At 53.4% G+C, this 21,906-nt stretch overlaps 1 long non-coding RNA gene across 1 annotated transcript; it reads left to right on the top strand.

Moving 5' to 3' along the window:
- The first annotated feature begins 7,405 nt into the window (after positions 1 to 7,405).
- LOC107520076 lies at positions 7,406 to 21,864 on the top strand. Its single transcript, XR_001599239.2, has 3 exons — positions 7,406 to 7,496; positions 13,968 to 14,273; positions 21,213 to 21,864. It is a non-coding gene; the product is annotated as an uncharacterized LOC107520076 (long non-coding RNA).
- Positions 21,865 to 21,906: the final 42 nt, after the last annotated feature.

Below are 21,906 nucleotides of genomic sequence, written 5' to 3'. Positions count from 1 at the left end.
CCTCCTTCACAGGGTCCAGCTCCCAAACTCAGAGACAAAAACTTCTCCAGTTTACTGTGTTCGGGAAGCGAGGGGCTAAGCCTAGCGTACTGGCTTGGTAGGGCAGTCAATACAAAGTCCTCCGCCCCCCCAACAACAGAAATTACAAAGCCCGCCCCCCCCCCCTTAAACGACAGAAATCGGTTCCACGGCCTTGGAGGCGGACGGTCGGGAGGAAGGCGCGGGCAGGGTGCCGGCCGAGCCTCTCTCCGCCCCCCGAGCCTCTCCCCCGCTCCGAGCTCTCTTCGCCCTGTGTCCTCGCACTGCTTCCCTCGCGCGTGTGCGCGTGCGTGCGTGCGTGTGCACGTGTGTGAGGATTCTGGTCAGAGCGGGTCCCGGCCCACCCACGTGACCTCCTTAGGGTTTAGTCACCTCTGTGCAGACCCCGTCTCCCAAGACCGCCCCTTTCTGGGGCTTAGGGCTTACACATCCGAATTGCAGGGGACACGGTTCAGCCCACGACGCAGGATTAACGGGGCGCCCGAGGTGAAGGCGGCTGGAGGGAAAGACCGCACCGGGTGACAATCTCCAGCGCTCACCGGGGTCTGTCCTGGTGCCAGACGCTGTTCCCCTTAAGCCCTTTAAGCTGCTCACATCCATTACAAAACAAAAAGGAAGCAAAACGCAGGCCGAGACGCGGGGTGGGCCGGGCCGGGGCTGCAGCGGGAAGGGCGCAGGCGGCTCCGTGGTCCGTGCAGGTGGCTCCGTGGTCGGCGCAGGCGTCTCTGTGGTCCGCGCAGGCGTCTCCGTGGGCCGCGCCGGTGGCTCCGTGGTCGGCGTGCGCGTCCGCCCATCTGCGATGCGCGTGGCGGGGTTACATTCCTTCGTGTCTCGTTTCCGGTTACGACCCCCACCAGTTAACCGAATTCATCGACAGGTGTCTATTGAGGGGTCACTCGGTTTGCGGCGCAGAGCGAGGAGCTGGTGGGCGACGTGACCCTGTGGACGCGGCAGCTCCGTGCCTGCTCGGGTTGGGATAAGGAGACCCCGACGCCACGGAGAACCCAGGGGCGATGGTGCGCTGTGGGCGCGGGCCGGGCAGACGCGGACGGAGCAGACGCGCACTCGCCCTGCACCTCTTTGTGTCTTAAGCCGCGTCTCCGTGTGGCCTGTTCACAAACACGGAGATGAGAAGAAAGTGGGAGCTCGACGTGAGCCCGTAACAGCCGTGTTTGTATCCGGCCTGAACTTTAACGGCACAGGACGCCTGGAATCGCGCGCTTTCTGCGCCCAGCAGTCTGAGAACGTGTGGGACCGGGGATGGGGGGTGGGGGGGTTGGGGGGACACGACCTCTCAGCGAGGGAGTCGCTGGGCCTGCGCCTGCCCTGGCTCTGAGGTCTCATTTCGGCCGTCTGCCCGGCATACACCGTCGGTCCTCAGGGGGTGGTGGTCGTGGGGGTCACTGTTATCATTCATTCAGTCTCCCGTGAGCAAAATGCTCATGGTCCTCGACCTCCCGGGGTTATGTTCTAGGGGACAAACGAGTAGATGCTCAGGTAGGCACACCTGGCAGTCAGTCTCTGAGGGAGAATGCTGAGATCCCATGAAAAAACAGCAAAATAAATCTCTGTCCCGTGCGGGATGGTGTTACACTCTCGAATGAGCTGCCGACAAGTAGAAAATAAACCTTTGACTTTTTCGGCCTGGAAAAAAGAATCTCCCAGTAAATGTGTTTGGACATACTAAGTGTCGCTGTCTATTGACGTGCTTTTAAAGTCTCTTCCTTAAAAGCAAGTCGTCGCAGGCGAGGATGCCACCCCGGCGTTCCCTGGGTGGGGATCGGGCAGCTCGGAGGCCGGCCTCTCAGCCCTTGGCAGGGGGGCTGGTGCTCCGGGCCCAGCTGGCCAGGTAAACGCCCAGAGGAACAAAACACGGGGAGGACAGCAGGACGGTGGCAGCCAGGAAACACTGCCTTCCACTCGTATCACAGATTCTCAGATGACACTGTGTAATGAGAGATCAATGAGACGATCCCGCGTCCATTAACACGGATGTCTCACATATACATGGGAGAGAATAACTCAAAGTGATGGCTCAGAACCCTGGGTTATAGAACGTGCTCAACGAAGGACTATGTATTTATAGAGAAAGGGGGGGGGGGGCGGGCGGGGAGAGAGATGTTACCCGGGGAGGGGTAACCAGAGAAGGTGCTGAGGGGCCCCGGGCGGCTCTGGGAGAGCCACATTTTGGTCGGCTCTAAGGAGCTGCCACGAAAGAAGTTGAGTCACTCCACGAGCCAAAAGCCTGTGCGGCCTGTGAACCAGAGGCCAGAGGTGGACCCTCTGCTGGCCCGTTGGCCATCGGGCCCGGCGCAATGTGCCCAGCTTGGCGCTAGGTAGCTTGGGTTGAAAACCTGAGCAGGAGACAGGCTCCTTGAGCTCGAGAAACTTACCACCTGGCTGGAGAGGCAGGGAGCGCCCGCGAGAGCCGTGGGCGGGGGGCGCAGGCGGCGGGTGGACCCGCCAGAGGAGCGGAGGAGGCCCGCGGGCGGGGAAGCACGCAGGGGCTGACCGTGGTCCTGGGGGCAGGCGTGGGGGACACGGGGCGAGTTACTGTTCCTCTCTGACCCTCAGTTCCTAATCTGGAAATTAAATCTTACGTTTTCTCCCCCTTTTCTGGTTGTATAAATGGAATAAGATCTACACAGGACTTTAGAGAGCGAAAGGCCCCACGGTCCCCTAGGGTACAGGGTGCACAGCTCCGCGGGCAGCGCTGGCGGAATTTCCAGCGTCTGCTGCGGCCACCAGCTCAGGCTCCCGGTTAACAACCAGCTTGGGGGCCAGAGACAGCATTCAAGATCCCATAATTACCAGGCTTTCCTAAACGATCGGTGGGTTTTGTGGAAACCACAGACAACCACCAAGGAAACCATCTGGGTCTGAGAGGAAGCCAGCCTCCCCCCGCCGCACGCCCGCCCCCTTTCCTTGGGCCTTCTCAGCAGTGGACAGGGCCCGACGCCACTCGCCGCTAGGGCTGTCTTTCAAAGATCTCTGAGCAGCTTCTGTCTCACACGCATTCATTGGAAATGTCTTTACTCCGACTCATCACATATGAAAATGGCTCAAACCAACTACAGCTCTTTCTTTCATAGAAGCGCCTGGAACGAGAGTCATCTCCAGGTGGGGGTGGGGGGAGGCGTTCTGGGCGATCACCAACACCAGGAGGGGAGTCAGCCATGACTCTGATACCTTGGAAACCGTTGGTCAGTTTAACCTTAAAAGTGGAGACCAGTCTTTAAATGCAAATGCGTCCTCTTTCTGAATTTTAGAGTTGGAAGACATCCGAATAGCCCTTTGTTTTGCACATGAGGAAGGCCTCTTTGCATTCTGAGGTCACATGGCCAGTCAGTGGCAGATCTAGTGTCCTGATGAAGAAGGGCCCTTTTCAGGGGCGCTCTCCTGTCTTGTGAGAGACCATAGAAATTAGCAACTCTTGCTGGCTGCGACCAGGAGGCGCAGAGTCCCCGGCCTGAGGGAGGACAGAGCGCCAGCCACAGCCACACACTGTCCGCCTCACATCTTAGGAGGTGGCTTTGTGTCTCTGGCTTCTAGAACAACCTCTGGCCCCAGAGCTAGTCACTCACACGCACAGCCGAGGGAGCCTGGTGTCCGTCTGTCTGCTGGGGCCAGACGAGCTTCAGAGTCTTCAAAATGTTTTCAATAAGAAAACGATCAAGTAAGCTGAGAAAACATGCACTTCACAGGTGGAAACACTGAGTTCCAGAGGGCGAAAGCCTTCATGGTAAATAATATTGTACACCCTGTGTGAAAGCTCTCAGTCTTCACGAAATAAAGGAAAAAAGTTCTGATCCCAAGAATGATGGCTTTGAGGAATTAGGATTCATCCTTGGAAATTTCTGGGAAAATTAGTCGGTAGACACCGGAGGCGAACGTGAGAAGACTATACGTAAAGAGGCCCCCGGTCGGGATAAAAATGCTTTACGTTCAGGAGTCTTTCCAAGAGGAAAGTCAAAGAACCAAGCAGGCAGCTGAACATTTAAAAAAGGAGGAAGAAGAAAAGAAAGAAACAAGCCAAAGAGAATCTACCATACGAGAGCAAGCAGATCCATCAAAACGTCAGGAGGATAATTAAAGATGAGGACCTAATTACAGAGCGGAGATTCGGGCTAATAATCCAAAGCAGACACATCTGGAAAGGGAGGAAAGACAAGGGCACATTTAGAGGAGGACGATCGCGGCTCCCGCTCTGCTCCCCCGCCTGCGGTCCCCTGAGGCTCCTTTCAGATCCAAATTATTCTTATTCGACGGGAATAGCTAAATGAAAATTTACTTCTTTACTTTTAACTAAAACATTGTGTAGATAATTTTTGTAGAAAAAGGAAAACTTACATTTGAGAAGGAAGGAAAATCAAGATCATGAACCTTCCACCTACAGAAAGCTACTGTGAATGTTTTAATGTATATTCTCCCAGGTTCACATATATAGAGAGTTAATCTTGTTATTACCAGTTTTCAGGTAATAGCATATTTCGAGGACGCTTTCTTGTCATAGTTTCATTTCCATGTCATTGTTTCCAATGGAGACCGTGTATTATAGTTTCAATCAAGGCATCGGAGTATAATATTAGTTGCCGGACATAGAGAGCAGGTGTTCAGAATGACGGAGATGAAGAAAGTTGAGAGAAAAAAATGTACGGTACCGTCTGATTTACAAGCGGCTTTTTACATAAAAGTGTGTTTACATCTCGTGATAGCCCAGATAGCAGTGTCTAACAAATAGGAAACCTCAACAAATATTGAACAAATGAAACAATAAATAAACAGGCATTACCTCATGAATGCCGCATAAACTGGGATGTCACAGACATCGTCACCATCGTTTAACAGATTTTACAGGTTGCCTCTGTGTCCTTGGTCAAATTCATTATGCTTTATGTAGCTTTTTGCATAAACTCATCTTATTTGAACTTCAAAACTGCTCCGTAACTAAGGAGCGTTTTAGTCCCATTAAGGAGAGGGAGGCTCAGTAGCGAGGGAGGGTCAGATCACCAGCAAGTGGGGGAGCTTGACCTTGAATCCAAACCCAGGATGCTTCCCATGCTTCTCAGCTGTGAAATGTCCTACTCCAACTGTATTACGCAGTTCGTGTTACAACGGGAATCACCAGGGTACCGCATTAACATGCAGCTGGGGCAGGGGTGGGGGCAGATACGTGTGGCAGTGGATGGGTAGGGGGTCGCTGATTTCTTTGTGTAAATACTCCTGCTGTGGCTGGTTTGAAGCCACCATGTCACTGAACTCAGAGGCAGAAAGGGATGATCACCACGAGCACACAGGAGACAGCCCTGGGTGGAAGGAACTTTCTATCCACCTCGTTCATTTCTGGAGTCCTCACAATGCCACGCACACAGACGGCAATAAACAAACACCTGGGCATAAACGTTCAGCCTGGTTCGCTGGCTTCTCATTCTCTTTGGTTTTCTCACCTGGACTTGGGGGAGGCCTTGGGGACAAGCCTGTCACTCCAGCTGTTTACCTTTCCTCCATCTCCACCCGTGCCCTGGTCGTGGCCTGGGGCACAGTCCTGGGCATAATGAGAGCAGAGGTGGCCTCGGGGCTCAGGGTCTCATGCTTTATCGTCCTCTAAGACCGAGAGTCTTCCCCAGGGTTCCAGCACCTTGCTGTTTCCCCGAAACATCCAGGTCGTTGCTTTGATGGGGGTCAGAGGCAGGTCGAGGTGGCAGGTGGGGGACGAGGCTGACGTTAGTCCTGTTGCTCCGTTCCTTCAAAACTGAACTGGTACAAAATCCAGAAAAAAATTGGAAACCTGGATGTTGCTACTTCTACCAGCCAAGGCTACAACTCCTGGATCTATTTTTTTCTCCCTCGACAACTTACTGGAGATTTTCTGCCGCGGAGCTTAACTTGAGCCGGTCTTTGCTGATAAATATTTTCTTGAGGGTGGAATGTGCTGAGAAACAGTGACGGCAGAGGAAGTGGAGAAAAGACAGGCTTTGGCGCCATCTGCTGGAAGCTTCTGTTTTTCCATGCCATGATTGAATTCAATAAAATTGACAAAATAGAAACTGTATTTGGTTCTTTGATACATAGTTGATTTTGAACATCTCCTATAAGAGGAAATATGGAAAACAAATGTGATAAGGCATTAGTTAACATTAACTTCTCGCCTCCTAAAACATTTATCAAATCTGCCATCAGATTGAATTTTAACTCTACTTTTTTCCCCTCTAACCTCCCCTCCCTTCAAATACTAGTATCCAGTAGAATAGCTGAAGACTGGAGAAGGGCTGATGGGAAAAGCAAGGGATGGGAAAGGCCACTGGCCAGAGAAACTGCGGCGAGTCGGCGTGCGAGGCCTGCACAGGACTCCTGAAGTCAGGTGACCACGGTGCCCATGGCGGTGGCTCGCACCGGCTGGCCGCGAGCCTCCCTGCGTCTCGGCGGGAGGCGGGCAGGGGCCTTCGCTGGGCCTGCTCCGCCCGCGGAGCGGAGCCCCGGCTTCGTTTCCTCCCCAAGGGGCGGCTTCAGGAAAGCTCAGCTGCGTTTCTCCTCTTCCTGAGTTGTACTTCACGCAAGTTCATTCTCAGTGACTTATTTGTAGGACACTGATAATTTTTTTTCCCTCCCCCGACAGAGAAATAGCACAGTGATGCGACTTGGTGTTTGTGCCTTGTTCGGTGCTTTTCAGAGGCTGTCGCTGCTGTCACCTCGCAGGTGGGAGGCGGGTGGGCAGGTGCCACTCCTGCTGGCAAGGCTGAGAAGCCGAGGCTGCGAGGCGCCGGAGCACGCTGTCCGACTCCACGCACCGGCCCCTCTGGCTCCCAGGGTGGGCTCCCAGGCGCCCCGTGGGGCCTTGCAGGGGCCCCGGGACCAGTGGGGCCTACGCTGTGTAGCGCGGTGATGGGGTCACCCTCACCATGGCCTGTGTGAGCTGCTGTTCCCACCTCCGCCCCAGGCTGCCTGAGCAGGGGCTCTGTGGAGCTGGGGAGGGCAAACACTTGAGAGCACCTGACCTGAGGGGGTACAGGGGTGCAGAGGGGGTGCAGGGTGCAGGGGGGCGACTCACAAGATCATCGTCCAGCACCCACCATGTACCAGAGACCCAAAGGCAAGTGGATCCTGCACTGTCCTCAAGGGGCTTTGGTTAGACTGTGGCAGGTAAGTGGGTGTGAGTGATCAGCTGTGTTCTCCACACCAACCGACTCTCCACCACCTGCTGGGCGTCCTGCCATTCAACTCAGTTCTGCCGCTGCCTGCCTGGAGGTGGCGTCAGATGCCGCAGAGTAAGGGCACCAGTCGCGAGTCCCAACCATCACCTCTGCTTCTGGCGGGAGTATCCGTCCAAGGTTCCCATAATCCCCTGCTCTGTAATTCTCTAGAACGACTCACAGAACCCAGGGAACAGTGCACTTACTAGCTCACTGGTTTACTGTAAAAGGACAAGTCAGGAACAGCTAGGTGGAAGAAACGCACAGGTGAGGCACGGGGGGGGGGGGGGGAGGGACGGGAGCTCCCGTGTGCTCTCTGAGCAGCTCGGGTCCCAGCACCTGCCGTGTCCACCCGCGCGCCCACCCCGCGCGCACTTCAGGGGCGGTCGGGAGGCGGGGCCGAAGGTCTAACCTTCTCATCACCTGGTCGGTTCCCTCGGCAACCAGCCCCCATCCTTAGAGGCCTTCTGAAAGTCACCTCATTAAGTTAACTAAGTGAACTCAGCTGTGGTCAAAAGGTGTTTGTTCTGAATAACAGACGCATTTATCACTCCGGCGGCTCCGCAGGAATCTCCCAGACTTTTGAGAGATTTTTACAGCTCTGAGCCAGAAGGGGATGAAAACCAAAATGTATGTTTCTCTCCATAAATCGCAGCCTCACAGGTGTCTTCGTAGGGAAGTTGCCTTTGGAGCCGGATGTTAAGGGACAAGTACAATTCACGGGGGGGGGGGGGGCAAAGTTCCTAAGAAGTGAACCATCACGACGCATCGGCCCATCAGGGAGCCGGGGGAGATGCGGGACCCGGCGGGCGAGCGGGACCCCGCGGGCGAGCGGGACCCCGCCGGCGAGCGGCGAGTTGGCGCTGAAAACCTGGGCGGAGGCGTTTGCTTTTCTTTGCTTCAGAGGTCAGGCCTTCTCACGGGCATCGCGGTGCGATCAGTGCGGCGGTGCGGCCGGGAGCTGGCGACATTGCTCCGTGGTGACTTGGGGCTGTTAACCTAAAAATAAAAGGCCGAAGTGAGAGGCAGGAGCACTTTTTTGAGATCCAAAAGGATTTGGGGAGAAACCCACACGGTGTTTCGACGCGGAGGCGAAGGCCAGGGGTACTTACGGGAAAGGGGAGAACAGGGATGTCAACAGAACAGGGGACCTTTTCTAGGTGCAGATGAGCTAACCGTGCTGCCGACTGCAAAGAACGGCTTTAATTTTGAGTCGGGTAGGCACAGTCCAAAGGCTGCTTTGCCAGTTTAACACTGCGAGCCTTGGAGCAGAAAGACATGCGAGGCCCATCCTCTGAGGGGGCAGCGGCTTCGTTTATGTGGTTTACAAGCCCCGTGAGAGAGGATGTGAGGCCGGAGTCGGCCCGGAGGGGGGGCGGGACGTGGAGCCGAGAGCAGGGCCGGGCGTAAGGTCACGGGGCCGGCGGCCACGGAGAGCTCCACTCTCCAGTCAGACCGCCCGCTCTCAGTCCCGGTGACCGTGACCGGCTCTCTGTGCCTCAGTTTCCTCATCCATAAGTGCTGCCAACGAGAGGCCCTGCCTCGTTTGATTGGTGTACCAAATGAACATGCAGGGATTCGTCCAATTTCTGGCATACGGATGGGCTCAATAAATATTAGCTATAATTGTTTCTTCTGGCCGCATGGGGGGAGCGGGACGGAACGGGGGAGCGGGAGGAGGCTCGGGTTGCTGGACAGTCGGTGGGGGAAGAAGGCGCCATGGGCATGGGGAGTCAGCCGGGAGAGCACACGTGGGCGCCTGGGGGAGCCTGGGTTCAGGACGCCTGCGGGACACCGTGGAGATGTCCTCCGGGCCTTCGGTAGGGAGATCCGGGGGGCCCCACAGCACCAAGAGAAACGTTAAGCCAGTAGAGGATGGAAAATCATTTTGCAAAGAGACCTTAGCGTAGGAAGAGGTGAGAACTCAGAGGAAATCGCATGCGTGGGGGGCGGGGAGGGGTTGGGGGGAGGGAAGGTCCCCAACAAGGACGCTGGGCATCGTCACCCATGGAGGAGCTGCCAGGGGAGAGGAGGCCTCCTCCACGACACCCTGTGTGCCTGTCTTCCCAAGCAGCTCACCAGGAAGGTCGGACACCTGCCTGGCCACCAAGGAGCTTGCGGCAAGGCTCGGAAACCTCGCGGCGGTGGGCTGCAGTTCCGTCTCGGTGGTCTCTTCTCTTTCTTCTGTCTTCCTTGTGAATCAATAACCGGCACTCGCCATTTCTCTGTCTCTGTCTTGGCTTCCCAGGGGCTCAGCCCTCGGATGGAGGGCGGGTCTGCCAGCCCCCCCACCCCCAGGCCTCCAGCTCCACCTCCTCCCCCGCCCTGGGGCCCACTGCCCCACACAGCCTGACTCTGAGAAGTGAGTTCAAAACTCCGGCCAGGAAGGAAGGAAGTGCTGGGAGTCTGCAGAAATGCAATGCGGCTTTGCAAAAGTACGTGCATTTCAAACCGTCTTTGGAGATGTCCAGCTGTGCGCCGAGGGCAGATGCAGACGCCTGTGTGTGTGCGATTCACTGGTTAAACAGCACCACGTGTTCGGGGAGCGACCGAGTGGGAGCGAGCGGGCCTCTCCTGCCCCAGTGCCAGTCAAGTTCTCCCCGCACCGTGACGAGAGGGCCCCCAATGCGAGTCTGCGAAAGACGGTCCTCATAGTGGCCCCTAAGGACGAGGCCGCTGTGGCCCCGGATCGAAGGCTGGGTGGCTCCCGCCGCCCGCTCTGCTAACGGCAGGCTCTGGGGATGATCTGGACGGTGACGTCTGTCCTGTGTAAGGAAATCTTGGGGTGCCGGGGAACTCCAGTTTAGTTAACTTAGAGGTGCATACGCAGTGACGAGTGATGGTTAAAGATTCGCGAACACGCCCTGACGTTGATCGGACCGGGCTTCAAGCACGTCGCCTGCGATAACGCGATCCTCGTGACCGACGACCAGACGCGGCAGGTATCGTTAGCCAATACTGAGGTGTCATTAGCCGATTTAACGCGGGAGGAACCGGCGACGGAGACGCTGGGCAGCTCGCCCCGGCCGGGCGGGCAGAGCCGGGGTCGAGCCCGGGGTCAGACCTGTCAGGGCTGCTCGCCTGCGTCATCAGCGTCTCAGCTTCGCACAGCGTTTCGAAACCGCGAACGTCTCTCATCCTGCCCCTTTCCTGTGTCCGCTTCCGGTCATTGGCTCTCTGGCGCCTCCTCTGGCTCGTTTACCGAAGTCTCCCTTCCGTTTGGCTTTGATGGCCAGCCGTCCCCCAGGGCCTCGGGCTACCCGGTGCGGTCTTTCAGAGGGTCCCCAATCTGGCAGGTGACTTCTCGCTCACTGCACGTGGCCGGACCTTCAATCTTCCTCAGCAGGAGGAGGGTGGTGGCCAGAATGATGGAGATGGCAGGGGCTGTGCTTTCTGGGCGGGGTGGGCATCGCTGTGGCCGCTGCCCCCGAGGCTGTCCCCAAGGCTGCCCCCGAGGCTGTCCCTGAGGCTGCCCCCGAGGCTGCCCCCAAGGCTGTCGGATGGAAAGGGATTTCTCCTCTGAAGATAAAAAGACTCATATGCTATCAGGGGACCCCAAAGTGACACAATATTCCCAGAGTTGACTTTTATGGTATGTGAAAAATTCTACATGTCCGTTTCCCTAGCAACCCCATTCTCTAAACCGGTGTTGTAGGCATGCTGGCAAAAACTTGCAAAAAGTGTGCAGAAGGGCGTCACGGCAGCTTCGCCTGTCAGAGCGAAGATAAGAAACAACCCCGGTGCCTATCCACGCCAGGGTCAGCGACTCGAGGGACCTCTGCTTCCTGGAATACGCTGCCAGACAACGTAAACCGGGGCTGTGTGCGCTGGCCCAGGGAGGCCCACCGGATTTGCCGAATGAAAACTGAGCGTAGAGGAAGGTGTACCGACACTCCATTGAAGACAGGTGTGCGGGGTGGCGGTCGCGAGGTTTGTTGGCATCCCCCGCTTTATGTCATAATAGAATTCTGGCCCCTCACCCCCTCTCCACCCCCACCACTTTAAGTGGGCAGCTAAAGACAACATGAGCTTGGGGGGTGGGGGGAGGTGAAGCCCCCAGGGGCGGGGTTGCTCCGTCCTGCATCTAAGCAGCATCCGAAGCCTCCCTGTCACCAGGTTTGGCAGAAGGTCCAAAATCTGGCCAACGGGATATGAGCAGAAGTGGTCACATCCTTCAAAAGGAAGTTAGTTGTTGTTCGCTTCCTCTGTCCCCTTCCTGTGGCGGGACCCCAGAGAGAACACCGGGATGCGGACAAGGACCCCTGCTGGGAACAGAGGCAACTACGCGGGTGCCACTGCTCCAGCCTCTCCGGCAAAGAGAAAGAACCTTCTCGCTGTGTGAGCTCCTGTGTTCGGGGTCTGTGCTACAGCAGCTACTCCTGTCGCCCGAGTAACAGGGTGTATCGATAACATTCCCAATACCGACAGCGATAACCAGCCCCAAACCGACAGCGATAATCAGCCCCAAACCGACAGCGATAATCAGCACACTCCTAGTTCTCGTTATGTGCCAGGCGCTGATGCAGGCACTCGACACGTGGTCGCTCACTTAGTCCTCGCGACGGCCCCGTGGGGCGAGCACCGCCGGTGCCCACGACTCCCAGACGACGTAGCCGAACGCCGAGGGCGCCACGCGGCTGCCCCAGGGCCTTCCGAGGACGGCGGCAGAGCGGGCGCACGCCGCTGCCTGCAGACGCCCTGCTCCGCATGCAGATCCCGGATCCCGTCTGCAGCGCGGGGTTTGCAGGGAGAGAGGAGCTTCCCTTTCCACGTTACGCGTTTCTGGACGTTCGCGTTTTCTATAACAGTCGTGCACTTTGTAATTTAGAAAAGGGACGATTTTATTAGAAGTTTAACTATTTTAGTGAAAAATAAACACAATGGAGAGTGGTAACATTGACTTAAAATACAGCTAAAAAAAAATCTGCTTCTCAGGCCCCGTGGCTCCGTGGCCTGATAGGCGGAGCTGCCGCGAGCCTGCGGAGGGTGCAGCGCCAGCAGCCCGGGCCCGCTGCTGTTGCCCAGACAACCAGTGGACCGCATTTCTCGTTTTTCATCCTTTGCTTTGCCATCATCTGCTTCCGACATAAACCTAGAAGGAAAAGCCCCGCGGAGCCCGCCGGTCCTCCCCGGACGGCCATGGCCCCGTCTCACTCTGTTTGCAAATGTTCAGCGCTCCCGTGTCTGGGAGAAGCGGAGTGTTGGGCGCTATAGGCCACCTGTGCGGCAGGACAGCCCTGTGTGGCCCGTGTCTTGGGCCGTGACGTCGCACCAGGTTCGGGCTGAAACGGGCGGATGGCTGACTGCTTTAGGTTCAGATCTAACGGGAATGAAGGGCGTGAGGTCCGGACCGTTCTCACAGAGCAGGTGGGCTCGGGGTTCGGTGCAGGTCGCAACCCCCAGAGCCCCACCTGGCAGTCGCCTGCTGGGATCAGTCTCCAGGCAGGCTGCGCTCTCTTGTCCTGGTGGGTTTCCGACAGCAGGAGAGGTGGCCTGGCCCCCTGGAGGGGTCCGTGTTGTTCCGCGGGAGGGGCCTAAGTTAGAGGCCTGGCCTCGCCTCCTGCTGGCTGGGTGTCTCTGGTCAAGCCTTCGACTCTGAGTCTCAGTTTCCTCGTCCACAAAACAAGGATAAACATAATGCAGATCGAACGAGACTGTGACATACTTTGCGAACTAAGACGTTCTCAGCCGAGATGAGGTTAACGATGTGGGAAAGAGAGACGAGTCCTGCCCTGGGGTCTGGGAAGGATTTCAGGGGGGTGGGTTTGCGCTGGGCTGCAGGGCACACGTCTTGTTTCCCCAGCGTTGGTGGTGAGTTGGGCCACGTCCTGCCGTTCAACCCCCCTCCCCCTCGCTCCCAGTGACAACGTACCAAGGGCCATAAAAATGTTCACGGCCTCGACCCAGTCATCCCACTTGGGGGAAGAGGAATTGAGGAAATGATTCCCAGACAGAAAGAACAATATTCACTACAGATGTTGTTTTAATAGCCAAAAAAAAAAAAAAAAAAATACAAACGAACTAAATGATAAAGCAGAGAAATGGTCAGGGTAATTCTGCTCTAGTCAGTGCAGTATCTTCACAACACGGGAGTCATTGCATCACCTGCTGATTGGAAAGAGGGGCATTCCAGACCATGCGCCCGTGCGGTGGAGGCGTGTTAGCGTATTTGTACATCGGAACTGATTAGAGTACAAAACAAGAAAGTACTTGCATTTGGGTAGCAGTCTCGGGTTGGGGAGCGGTCTCGGGTTGGGAGGCGGTCTCGCCTTGGGGAGCGGTCTCGGGTCGGGGAGCAGTCTTGGGTCGGGGAGCAGTTGTCTCGGGTCGGGGAGCAGTCTTGGGTCGGGGAGCAGTTGTCTCGGGGTGGGGAGCAGTCGTCTGGGGTTGGGGAGCGGTCTCGGGCTGGGGGGCGGTCTCGCCTTGGGGAGCGGTCTCGGGTCGGGGAGCAGTCTTGGGTCGGGGAGCAGTTGTCTCTCGGGGTGGAGAGCGGTCTCGGGCTGGGGGGCGGTCTCGCGTTGAGGGGTGGTCTTGGGTTGGGCGGTGGTCTGGGGCTGGGGGGCGGTCTCGGGCTGGGGTCGGTCGGGTTGAGGCGCGGTCTCGGGTGCCTTAGGAAGGTGGCAGGAGCTCGCATGGGATGGCGCTTTGCAGGTGACGGTGCTTCGCCTCGCTCCGCTCCGCTCCGTAGCTGCCGAGACCTCGGGCAACCTTTGACTCTCAGCCCCGTTTCCTCACCAGCGCCCACCGTCGTGCAGACCTCCCAGGGCTGCCGGAAGGATGAGGTGACATCACGAACGGGACCACATGCTTTGTAAACGGCACAGGCGCCACCGTCCCCTTTGCCCGCCTCACAGCGGTGAGGTGAGCCGTCCCTGGACCTGAGGTTCCCGCGGAGCCGCGACCTCAGCGACCTCGGCGCAGGTGTGACACGTGGGCCGACCCAACCCGAGGACTTCGCAGGCTCTTTCTCCTGGATTTGCTCCACCGTCGGCGTTTTCCACGACCCGAGGCAGCCGGTGAACTGTCACACCACCACACACTTGGGTAATTTGGTTGATTCCTTCTGGTTTTGAGATCGCCCCCTAAACTATGTGCAGGTGCTGGCTGACTGTCGCAAGCCCGTCCTGGGGCCCATAGGGCCAAGGGGCCCGCTCCTCCCTCACCCAGCTTGCCCACCTCTTGCCATCTTTGAACAGAGGGCACCCATTCTGGCTGGGGGACCCGGCCCCAGGCCCCCCTGTCCCGACTGCTGCCTGCAGCACCCTTTCGCCCTGCACACCTGCGGGGCGCCCCTCACTTCTGCAGGCCTCTGCTGCAGGGTATCCCTGAGGAGGACTGCCCCGATCTTCCTAGATACAGTTGCCTCTCACACCCACCCACATCACTCTGTCAACTCTTATTCTAATATTTTTCCTAACATGTTTTTATTCATAGCACTGACTCAATATCATCACCTGACTCAATATAAGTCACTTATTTGTTCCTTAATTGTCCATCTTCCCCCACTAGATGGTACATAGTAGGTGCTCAATAAATAGGAATTGCTGAACGAATGATCAGTATAGGTTATTAAAGGTGATTAAATTAACATATATAAACATCCATCATCGTGGTAAGAAAATTAAGGACAAAAGCTGAGAAGCCATAAATGTAAGATTTTTAGATTAATAATTTCCTGTAATATCATATTGGGGTGAGCATTGTCTTGGAACATGAGATAGTTATAAAAATATTTTCACAAACAACATTGGAGAGAAAAAAATGTAAAAGAAAACTGATATTAAATGAAAAATTTGAAAAACAGTGATTGAAAGCGGAAATAAGTATATGCAGATGTTTTACAAACCCTGAAAATTTGAAAGGTAATGTCTTTGTTAATAATAATACTTATAATCTGGTGCTTAATGAAACATTACTAAGAATGTTACTTTCTAAAAAAATCAAGTGGCGAAATCCAGCAGACACCACTTTAATCAACTGATCGGAGTCAAAATCGTGGTAATGGTGCTAAGTGACTTGTGCCTGGGGACGGGACACAGTGACAAGGATGCCATGTGAGTTCTGCAGGATTCCTGCCTGACCTTTATCTCACCAGGAGTAAACAAGCAGATAAACCTAACCTGGGAGACATGCTGCTAAAGGACTGAGCTTTTCTTCTAAGGAATGTCCATAACGTGCAAGATTAAAGAGGACCAGACTCCAGATTAAAGGCTGAAAAGACAAGACAATTGAAAACAGTGAATGATCTTGGATCGCGTCCTGGAGCACAAAAAATTTACTACAAAGAACATTGTTGGAGCAATTGTTAAAACTCGAATATGGATTATTCAATAATGGGATTGTGTTAGTATTAAATTTTCTAACTGCAAGAGTGGTACCTGGTCTTAGTAGACCTATGCTCAAGTGTTTAGGCAAGAAGGGTCATGATATCTGTAATTTGCTCTCAGAGGTTATGCAAATAACAATATACAGAGAGAGACTGAAAGAAATAAAGCAAATGTGGCAAAATGTTGACAACTCGTGCTTTTGGATGCATTCCTTACCACATTTTCTCAAGGTCTGAAAGTTTTCAAAATAAAAAACTTTAAAAGATGACCACTACCAACTTAAAACCCAAACAACCTAGTTCAACTGGGCAAAGGACTTAGATGTTTCTCCAAAGATACACAAGTGGCCAGTAAGCACATGCGAAGGTGCCCAACACCCCTAATCATTAGGGAAATGCAAATCAAAGCCACTATGAGCTACCACCTCACAGCCACTAGGATGGTGACTATTAGGAACACAGACAAACGAGCAAAACAGAAAACTAGTAATGGTGAGGGTGTGCAGAAACTAGAACTCTTGTGGACTGTTGGCGGGAATGTAACAGCTGCTTTGGAAAACAGTATGGGGATCCTCAAATTTTTCTTTTTTTTAAATAGAATTACCACATCATCCATCAGTTCCGCTTCTGGGAATAAATACCCAAAAGAGTTAGCAGAAGAAAGTCCAACAGATAGTTGTGCACTCATGTTCACAGCAGCATTATTCACAATAACTCCAGCCAAAGGCGGAAGAAGCCCAAGTGTCTGTCAACAGATTGGGTAAGCAAAATGCGCTACCTACATGCAATATTTATTCAGCCTTAAAAAGGAAGAAAATTCTGACAGAGACTACGAGTTGAATGAACCCTGAGGACATTATGCTAAGTGAAATAAGCCAGTCACAAAGGACAAATACTGTTTAATTCCACTCATCTGAGGTACTAGAGTCAGCAAAATCATAGAGACGGAAAGGAGAATGATGGGAGTCCAGGGCTGGGGGGAGGGGCAGGGAGTTATTGTTTGATAGGGACGGAGTTTCAGTTTTGCAAGGTGAGAAGCGTTCTGGAGATGACGGTGCTGGTGTTTGCACAACCGTGCGAGTGCGCTTAATGCCACTGAACTGTGCACTTGGAAAAGGTTAAGATGGTAAATGTGTTACGTGTGTTTTACCACAACTTTGAAAACTTTAAAAAAAATGACCAAAGGAAGAAGAAAGCATTTGGCAGTCATCACAATAATAATGTTTGACTCTGGCAAGAATCATTAATGGAGTTAAAATTAGAGGGTAAAAGTTTAATGAAGAACAGGATATTTACAGTCTCAAATTAACTGCCTTCGACATACTTTTTAATTACAAAGGAAAATACAGTGGCTGTATAGTGGAATAATCCAGAAGATGTGAAGGTACCGAGTGACCACAGGTACCACCACCAGCGCTGGGACCAGCCGACGTCACGTGCCTCCTGACGTGCCGCTCTGAGGAGGCCATGGTTCACATCGCTCCTGCCAACACTGAAGCGAAACTCTGGTCTAATTATAAAGAAAAGCCCCAACTGGGAGACAGTCTACAAAATAACTGATCTGGTCTCTTAAAAAATGTCAAGGCCACGACCTGACTGAGGAACTCTTTCAAAGTAAAGAAGGCTCAAGAGACACGACACTTGAAAGCAATCCCTTGTCTGGGGTATTGTTTTGCTGTTAAAGAACGTCATTTGACATTTGGTGAACTCCGAATAAGACTCGTAAATTAGATTACAGAGTATATATATTATAAAACTATATATATTCAGTGTTAATTTTCTTATTTTGGCAACTGTGGTTAAGTAAGCAAATGCTCCCGTTTTTAGGACATATAAAGTATTAAGTAAAAGGCACCATTCTACAACTTACCCTCAGAGTCCAGGCAATTGAGAGAGAGAGAGAGAAATAAAGCAAACGTGATAAAATGTTAACATTTGAGGAAATCTGCATGAAGGGTATGTGAGAATTTTTTTGCACTATTCTTGCAACTTTTCCATAAGTCTAAAAGTTACGTACATCAAAATAAAGGATTAAAGCAATAATGAAAGGCCAGGGAACTCAGGCCGCTTGTGCCGGAGGTTGACAATGACGCTCCAGCAACAGCTCTGCAGGAAATCAGGATGTTGAAATAGAAAGATCAAACATTATCTTGAAAACTTCGGCATCTTCCAAGCCAAACACACAGATGGACATGAGAGCTGAGCTTCTGTGGTTTAAAATAGCGATCGTCTCGTTCACGAACTAGGGAGATTTTCTCGGAATTGAAACACTAACACGGTGAACTCCACCTGACACCTGGTTAATAAAGGAACCTTCCATGGCCTGTGCGGTCAGCAGTCGGACCTCACAGGACAGTAAGATGAGAACGGATGTCTCCTTCAGTGAACTAACCAACTGGGCTGCTTTCCCACTCGATTGCCTGGACTGTCATCTGAATAAACCAAGTAGAAAGGCTACCTTGGCTTCTTCCAGATTCGGCCTGCTTCCTAAACTTTGTCTTCCTGCTTCATCCAGATGTCAGCAATGAAAGAGGATAGATCTCAAACGTGCAGATTAATTTTAACAACAACGAAACAGGTGTATCATTGTAATTGCGAGTTCATATGTTACTGCCTGTATCGAATGACTCCTCCCCCCCTTCTTTCATTCCACCTCTCCCCCTCCTTCCACCCCCGACCTATGGCTGTTGCCATTTTCCCTTTAAGAACTGGATCTCTGAAGGTGAGGCGTTTTTTTCCCACACGCTCATGACAATGCAACCGGAGGCTGGCGCCTGGGTCCATGGCTTCACCTGGGGCACAAACCCAGGACCTTCTACGTGTAAAGCAGGCGTGCTAACCGCTATACTATGGAACCACCCCTCAAGTGATTCTTAAAAGTACTATTGATTTCTCAAACTATTAACTTTTATTAATGTGCATGCAGCATTGGGCTAGGTTCGGTGAACTTTGGAGAAGAAATAGAACACATGATCTTTGCCCCAAAGTGCTTCTATTTGGGAAAAAAAAACATGAAATAATTAGAAAAAACCCCTAATCATTATGTATACACTTAGAAAGTGAGCAGAGCGCACCATGAAGTTAATTATTCTTTGAGGAAGATTATGATTACAGATTAAATGTATTTGAAGCTATAAATCCTAAGACTGGGTGGCTCCCAGGCCACATTGTCCTAGTAGGAGGCACAGCATAGATGTCACGTCCCCCAGGCACCAGGCGATGTGCAGCGAGTGCAGAGCTATAAATAGGAAATGGCAGAGAGTTTACAGTAAATACTAGACGTACTTAAGCAAGACAATACTGATGAAATGAGGGAAGAGAGCACATGTAAACAGAGCATGAACATTACGTATAAACAAGGGAGCAAATATGCCTTATGCATGGACGTCGAGGGAGAAACTTCTCCTGTAGAAAGAGGGTACAGTAGAAAGACTATCAGGTCAGGTTTCAGACGCACTGGGATTCAAATCCTGTCTCTTCCACTAGCTGTGTGAAACCGACATGTTCTCTAACTTTGGCAAATCTCACTCCCCCCACATCTTCCATGAGGCCACCACTTGTGCAATTGTTAGTATTAACTATAACACAGTTAATACGGGACTGTGTTACTGTGTAACACAGTTAATACCACACTGTGTTACTGTTGCGTCTGGCTTCCTCAATAGGCTGTGAGCTGCGACGAGAGGCATGGCGTCTTAATGGTCTTGGTATTTTGAATTCCCGTACAGTGTCTGACTCAAGGTGGATTTTTTGTCAATGTTGAAATAGTAAGAATCATGAAAACCACATTTAGGAAATGATGATGTCTTGATGTTAACTGAGTACTTACTTTGTGCCTGGCTTGCTGCTAGGAGCAGTTCATGGATCGTCCTATGTCATTCTCACTACCATCTACTGATCGTAGGTATGAACGCCCCATGCTGGGGGCAGGAGGGGGGTAGTATTGAGACTGAGGAGCCTCCCGCGTTTGCAGGGCTAGTGACTGGCGAGCTCCACCTCCACCAGGCTGGACTCCCGGCGCTACCCTGAACCTGCAAACTGCAGAACTGCTCTTGCTCCGATATCACTGAGGAAATTCCATGGACCATCAGGAGTTTCAGGAGCTGTCTGAGCTCTAAGAAGGGCAGGAATTTGCGAAGGGGTGCAAGCATGCCGGATACAAGCAAGGGCTCCAGAGCCGGCTGTAATGTGAGGCAGGTGGGATGGGGGCTTGGGAGCCTCCGAGGTGCAGCCTGGGTCATGGTGCCCGTGCTGACACAGGTAAGCAGGGTGGGGAAGGGTCTCTATATGTAGAAGGAACAGTGCTGGGGCCCAGGCGCTCCATAGTTGGCCCAGTGGCCGATGGTATGGGGTAGAGTCTAGAAGGGGGCTCAGTGCTAATTCCAAGACGGAGCTGATGGAAAAGCCACTGGATTTGGCAACAGATTGCAGGCAGCATTCGTCACTCTTCAGGAACAAGAAAATGTAGCAAAGCAATACAGAGGCCACTTAATGTAGTTGGTCGCTGGCATCAGTTCAAGGCCATGGGACTCCCCAATTTGGGCTGTGGTGAAGGGGGAGACTAGTCACTGCAAACAGTTCAATTGTGATACACACGGCTGTGGAACATCTCAACAGGGTGACAGCTCAACTGCGGAACAGCGCAGCTGCGAGCAGGCCGGCCAGCAAAGCCCCTCTCCGGCTAGACGGCTCTGCTCCAATCCCGTCTGCGGACACGACGGTTCCGCTCCACCCTGGCCTGCAAGATGTCTTCTGGGTTTCAGCTCCAGCTGGAGAAAATCAAACTCTGGGGAAAAGGTTAAATGAGCTTCCCGAGTTGAGAGAGAGTTGACTTAAATAGAGAGAAGTCCCTGCCCTGGTCTCTGATTGGTCTGTCTTCATGCAAATGAGGACTCCAAATCTTCACGGTTTGATTGGTCCAAAAGGCACTGATTGGTTGGAATGGAGCTGTTCTGAGTGGTTAGTGAAGATGCTGCCGACACAGCTGTGCAGCTCTGTTTGCAGGGGGAAAGTCTCAGTTTTATTGGTTAAAGTACGCTCAGGGAAGTCCTTTGTAAGAGTTGCTCGGCCAGCAGAAATACAGTGCAGGCGGGTAATTCAGTGCCGGAGGCTGCTTCGTGCAGTCTCCCTGAAGCATGGCTTTTGTGAGGAGCCCCTAGATTGGCAATGCTTCCGGGCCGTTTATAAATTTGAGCCCTGTTAGCCGGAGCCCTTCTCAACGGTACATTCATTCCTGGAGTCAACACCGATGGCTAATGAATTTAAGGCATGAGTAGACCAAAGGCTTTGTGTTCAGAGGATGCATTTCATTTGCTAGTTCTTCATGTTTTCCACTGGTTCAGGACTCACGCTCCCTAAATATTATACAGAATTTTGCTTTTCATTGGGAGAATGACCCAAAGTGGGTCCCGGCTCTTCAATTTTAGCTGGCGACAGAAACAGGGGTGACTGTTGACCCCTCCGGGTTAACACGACATCCAGCTCCAACTGTCCCAGGTCCTCTGACTTGAAAAGGCAGCCCTGGTTTTGCAATTTTCTGGGCTCAAAGCCTTGTGCCCAGTTCTATCCCACCCCCCATTATATTTATAATTAGGTCTTCTACTTTCATTGTAATGCGTCTCAGATTCATTATTTCTCAATTTCCTTTTTCTCTTCAGCGTCCTCTAACGACCTCCGGTCGCCACTCGCAGCCCAGAGCGAAATGAACGAGCGCCCGGTCACCCAGAATGCCGCGGGGACCACTTATCTCTTGTCAGCAGCGTTCGGTGGTTCTCCGAGCGCGAAAGCGAGCTCAGATTCCTAGGTTTGGCAGTAAAGGCTTCGTCTGCAAGTCCTTTCCCGGGCTCCGTCCCGCGGGGCGGTCCTCGACGCACCCACAGCTCAGCACCCCGCTTTGCAGAGCAGCTTCTCCCGCGTCCTGCCGAAATCCCGCCCCTCGCGGTAGATCTGGTCCGAGCGCCACATCCCTTGCGAAGCTCCGCTCGGCCCGTGATCCCACCCGAACGTCCTTCGGCGCTCGGGGATCCCTCCCCACTAACACTGAGTTATGCTGCACACTCGTGACGCTGTCTCTGAGGGCGGGACCCCATTTCTGGCGGAACTTCCACATTAGGGGGCCCAGGACCCCGCCTCTGGGTAGTCAAGGAACGCGCTCCTGGCCAGGTCTCTTCGCGCGGGCCCCCGGCCCGTACCCCTCTTCCCACCAGAGTCGGGACGTGGGGGTCTGACCCTCCGACGCCGCCGGGCAGCCGCGCGGGAGCGCAGAGCCCAGCATTCAGGGGCACACCGGGCTGGTTTCGGGACTCGTGGCCACCGGCGCCCAGCGCCCCCGGGCCCCGAGGCCGGGTGCGC

This window comes from Rousettus aegyptiacus, unplaced genomic scaffold (genome assembly GCF_014176215.1).
Source record: "Rousettus aegyptiacus isolate mRouAeg1 unplaced genomic scaffold, mRouAeg1.p scaffold_m13_p_18, whole genome shotgun sequence".
In the NCBI taxonomy this organism is placed as follows: Eukaryota; Metazoa; Chordata; class Mammalia; order Chiroptera; family Pteropodidae; genus Rousettus; species Rousettus aegyptiacus.
This window is presented reverse-complemented; position numbering and strand designations above follow the sequence as displayed.